We start from the raw sequence: 5,953 nt of genomic DNA on the forward strand, positions 1-5,953 counted from the left end.
AAAAGATCAGGAGTAGCTAAATTTATATCAGACAAAATAAATTTCAAGACAAGAACAGTAAGAAGAGAAAAATAGGTTGTTATATAATGACAAAGGGGTCAATTCAGCAAGATGATATAACAATTGTAAACATAAATGCACCCAACACTGGTGCATATTATTGTTTTAATAATATCATTATTAATAATATCTGGAGATTTTACACCCCACTTTAAATATTGGACAGATCTTCCAGGCAGAAAATTAATGAAGAAACATTGAATTCAATTAACACTATTAAATAAATGGACCTAATAGATATTTATAGAAAATTTAATCCAACAGGTGCAGAATGCACATTCTTCTCTTCAGCACATGGATCATTCTCAAGGAGAGACCATATGTTAGGTCGCGAAACAAGTGTTAAAATATTCCAAAAAAAAATTGAGTTAATATCAACCATCTTCTCTTACCACAATGGAATAAAACCAAAAACCAATAACAAGAATAATTCTGGAAACTATACAAACACATGGAAAATTAAAAACATGCTCCTAGATGACCATTGGGTCAATGAAGAAATTAAAAAGAAAATTGATAAAATTTTTGAAACAAATGATAATGGAAACATAACATACCAAAACCTATGGGATACAGCAAAAGCAGTACTAAGAGGGAAATTTAGACCTATAAGTGCCTATATCAAAAAAGAAGGAAAACTTAAAATAAATAACTGAATGATGTATCTTAATGAACTAGTGAAGCAAGAGCAAACCAAACTCAAAATTAGTAGAAGAAAAAAAAATAAAGATTAGAGAAGAAATAATTGAAATTGAAGAAAGAAAAAAATACAAAAGATCAATGAAATGAAAAGTTAACTTTTGAGAGAAGATAAATTAAATTGAAAAACCACTAGCCAGACTAAGAAAAAAACAGAAGACCCAAATAAATAAAATCAGAGATGATAATGGAGACATTATAACTGATACTGCAAAAATTCGAAGGATCATTAGTGTTTATTATCAGCAACTATATGCCAGTAATCTGAAAAATCTAGAGGAAATGGAGAAACTTCTAGACACAAACAACTTATCAAGACTGAAACATGAAGAAATCCAAAACCTAAGCAGACCATTAATAAGTAATAAGATCAAAGCCATAATAAAACTCTCCCAGTCAAGAAAAGCCTCGGACCTGGTGGTTTCACTGCTGAAATCTACCACACGTTTAAAGAACTAATTCCAATCCTACTCAAATTATTTCAAACAATGGAAGGGAGAATATACTTCCAAATTCGTTCTATAAGGCCAGTGTTACCCTGATACCAGAATCAGACAAAGACATGTCAAAAAAATCAAAATAAATAAACTACATGCCAAAATCTCTGGTGAATATTGATGCAAAAATCCTCAACTAATTACTAGCAAACCAAATTCAACAATATATTAAAAAGATCCTTCATCATGACCAAGTGAGATTTATCCCAGCAATGTAAGGATGGTTCAACATATGCAAATCAATCAGTGTGATACATCATATCGGCAGAATGAAGAATAAAAACCATATGATATTTTCAATTGATGCTGAAAAATTTATTTGATACAATTCAGCATACCTTCATGAAACTGGGTATAAAAGGCACATACTTCAACATAATAAAAGTCATATATGACAGACTCACAGGTAGTATTGTACCAAATGGGCGCAAACTGAAAGCTTTTCCTCTTAGCTCTGGAACACTACAAGTACCTCAACATAGTACTAGAAGTTCTAGCTACAGCAATCGCACAAGAGAAAGAAATAAAGGGCATCCAAATTGAAAAAGAAGAAGACAAATTATCCTTGTTTGCACATAATATAATCTTGTATTTGGAAAAACCTGAAGGCTTCAACAAAAAACTATTTGAACCAGTAAACAAATTCAGTAAAGTTGCAGGACACAAAGTCAACATACAATAATCAATAGCATTTCTTATGCCAACAGTGAACAATCTGAAAAAGAAATCAAAATATAATCCCATTTACAATAGCCACAAGTAAAATTAAATACCTAGGAATTAACTTGACCGAAGCAGTGAAAAATCTCTTTAAGGACAACTGTAAAACACTAATGAAAGAAATTGAAGAGGACATAAAAAATTGAAAAGATATTCCATGTTCATTCATTGAATGAGTCAATATTGTTAAAATGTTCATACTACCCAAAGCAACCTACAGATTCAGTGCAATCCCTATCAAAATGCCAGTGACATTCTTCACGGAAACAGGGAAAACAATCCTAAAATGTATATGGAACCACAAAAGACCCAGACTAGATAAACCTATCCTGAGCAAAAAAGAACAAACCTGGAGGAATCTCATTACCTGACTTCAAATTATACGACAGCACTATAGTAACCAAAACAGTACGGTACTGGCATAAAAACAGACTCACAGACGAATGGAACAGACAACCCAGAAACAAATGCATACATCTACAGTGAACTTATTTTCAACACAAGTGCCAAGAACATACACTGGGGAAAAGACAGTCTCTTCAATAAATGGTGCTGAGAAAACTGGATATTCATATGCAGAAGAAAAAAAGTAGACCCCATCAATTGCCATATACAAAGATCAAATCAAAATGGATTAAAGACTTAAACCTAAGACCTCTAACTATGAAACTACTACAAGAAAACGTGTGAAATCCTCCAGGACATTAGTCTGGGCAAAAATTTCTTTAAGAATACCCCAAGAGCACAAGCAACCAAAGTAAAAATGGACAAATGGAATCACATCAAGTTAGAAAGCTTCTGCACAGCAAAGGAAACAATCAACAAAGTGACGAGACAACCCACAAAGTAGGAGAAAATACTTGCAAATTACCCATCTGACAAGGGATTTGTAATCAGAATATATAAGGAGTTCCTAACAATTATATAGGAAAAAATCTAATAATCCAGTTAAAAATAGGCAAAAGATCTGAATAGACATTTCTCAAAAGAATATGTACAAACAGCAAACAGGCATATGAATAAGTGCTCAACATACTTGATCATCAGAGAAATACAAATCAAAACTACGAGATATCATCTCACCCCAATTAAATTGCTTATATTCAAAAGACAGGCAATAACGAACGCTGGCAAGGAGGTAGAGAAAAGAGAATGCTTGTACACTGTTGGTGGGAATGTAAATTAGTACAACCACTATAGAGAACAGTTTGGAGTTTCCTCAAAAAACTAAAAACAGAGCTAGCTTATGATCCAGCAATCCCACCGCCTGGTATATACCCCAGAAAGGAAAGCAGTATAGCAAAGGAATATCTGCACTCCCATGTTTGTTGCCCCACTGTTCACAATAGCCAAGATTTAGAAGCAATCTAAATGTCCATCAACATATGAATAGATAAAGAAAATGTGATATATATATAGATACATATACACACACGCACACAGTGGAGTACTGTTCAGCCATTAAAAAAACAATGAATGCTGCAAAGGATGGATACCCTATTTAACATATTGTGGTTATTACTCATTTCCTGCCTGTATCAAAATGTCTCATGTATCCCATAAATATAAGCATCTACTATGTACCCACAAAAATTAAAAAATAAAATATATTTTTAAAATCCCAACTGTCATCTAGATTGGTAATCCTTTTGTTGCTAATCAGAAAATCATTCATCTCTCCTAGGCTTAAGCTTCAGGACTAAGAACATATACAAGTATATGAATTAGAGACACAACAGATAAAAACTAGTTTGACTAGAAAATAGAAAAAAGGTGAAAATAACCAAGAAAATCCCAAGGGCCTGAAAGTTACAGGATTTTTTTTCAATTCAGCCTTTTACAAAATTAAATAACATGGGTTTTCAGTACTCATCCACCTGCACCTTTTTCTGTCTTCCATTCCTTTTTTTTTCTTGTACTGTGTTACTGATTTCAGCCTTGTATTAGTTCTTGCCTATCCTATCCTACCCTCCATTCTACAGTGATTTTAATGAGCCTTTCTCCATTTGTTAAGGGAATATAATGATAAAAAAGGCAGTTTTTGTCCTCAAGTAGCTCATGCCTACACTTCCGATGCCCAATTCTCTATCCCTATTCATTAAATCATCCCACTATTAAATTATAATTATTTTCCCTATTTACCTTTTCTACACTTTTTTCTGATTTTTACCTTATAGATACGGAATATTTAGAGTTCTATATATTTACCTACGGTTTTGCAACTCACTGGTAAGTTGAAGGGATTTGTTGAATATTTTACAAGAAATACAGTTTGGGGAAACTTAAAAATTTTTCTTCAAAGCTACTCTACTCACTAGACAAATGATTATGGTTTATGGGTGATATCTAACCCTGGGCTTCTTTGAGATAATATTTTGGAGAAGTATAAGGCATTTTTTTTTTTACAAAAATTACATTTGATTTTAAAGTGCATTTTGTAAGTTCCTCTCTTTTGGCAGAAAATTTGCCCTCCTAATTATGTTTACCTTAGGCTAATATTAAAATTGGCTTGCATTCCTTGGCATAAAAACTGCCTCAGGGAGAGGGCACAGAAAGAGGGACTTGACCCAGAAACATGCAGACAAGGGAGATATCTGCCCAGGGGTGCAGATTTAACCGGGATAGTACAGCAAGTGGATAAGCCACAAACATTTAACCAAGAACTTGTCTCTAAAAAGTGAACTAGAAATCTTATTAAAACTTTTTATTCTTGCTAATTTTTCCTATTATTTTATGTTTATACTTTTTCAGATAAAAATAAAAATTATTTCTTATTCTCAACTTTTTTGTTATCACTTTCTCTTTGCCACTTCAGAAAAAAAAATATTAGTTTTTGGTAATTCCAAAGCAGAAATAATTTAGTTTGCTTTATTTTAGTAGGAATTTTAGTTTTATTCTCTTTTTCTCATTTTGCTTGTGTGTTTTGATTCTAGCCTAGATGCATTTATACATATCTTGGATGGCATATCTTCCTCTTCTCATCATCATTAACTCTCTCTAAAAAGTAATAACAATTGTAATTAAACGGTGCTTTATTCCAATGAGCTTCAAATGACTTATAGCCATTATGTTAGGTGTGGAAATACTATCTCAGTGAAGTAGGTAGGAGGCAAGTGGCAGTATTCTCACTTCACAAAAGGGAAAGTTATCTCATAGCGAGATTAAATAAATTGCTCAAGGTCACATAGAAAGCTATTGAAAAAGGAAATTACTGTACATTCAAGCTACACAGCACATCTTCAGCTAGAAACTATTTCTTGAGTATAAGCCATGTTGTATCTTATTAGCAATATACTTCATTGTTAATGGAAGTTTGATAAAGACTTCCATGGAACAGGCTTCCAAATATGTGGAAGTCAATAGTTACATAAAAAGATATACAAAGAAAGAAAATGTATTCTTCCTAGAATTTGAAAGATAATAGCAAGGACTTCATTGAGCTCCTGTTATGTGTCAGTTGCTATATTCACAGTGAGGTATAACTGTAAAGACTCAGACCCTGCCTCAAAGGACTTAAAATTTTTAAAATAGAACAGATTTTTAAAGAGATAATTACATTTATGAAAGAAAAGAAATATAGAAGGCTGTGTGATCATGCACTAAAAGGGTTCAAAATACCATGCTCTTTGAGTTCCCTGGTATATATTTCAGAGCTTTCTGATTTTCCCCTTATTATCCAAATCACATGGTTCACTAGTCATTGAAGTTACATCTAACCCCTTTTTAGGGTGGCTACTTTTAATCCTCTAAAATATATTAAATGAGAACTAAATGGTAGAGACTGTTCAAATTACATATTTTTATTTAAAAACGATTTTGTAACTCCTATGTAATATAATGGACATTTTTCATGGTAGATGAATAAGCTTTAGAGTTCAGATCTTTTTGACATCCAGTTTATGGATTTCAAGATGTTTCTGTTTGACTGTACTTCCGTCAACATCAAGAATATAGGCTGAGTGTCTTCTCAACAATTA

This window comes from Symphalangus syndactylus, chromosome 12 (assembly GCF_028878055.3).
Source record: "Symphalangus syndactylus isolate Jambi chromosome 12, NHGRI_mSymSyn1-v2.1_pri, whole genome shotgun sequence".
Classification (NCBI taxonomy): Eukaryota; Metazoa; Chordata; class Mammalia; order Primates; family Hylobatidae; genus Symphalangus; species Symphalangus syndactylus.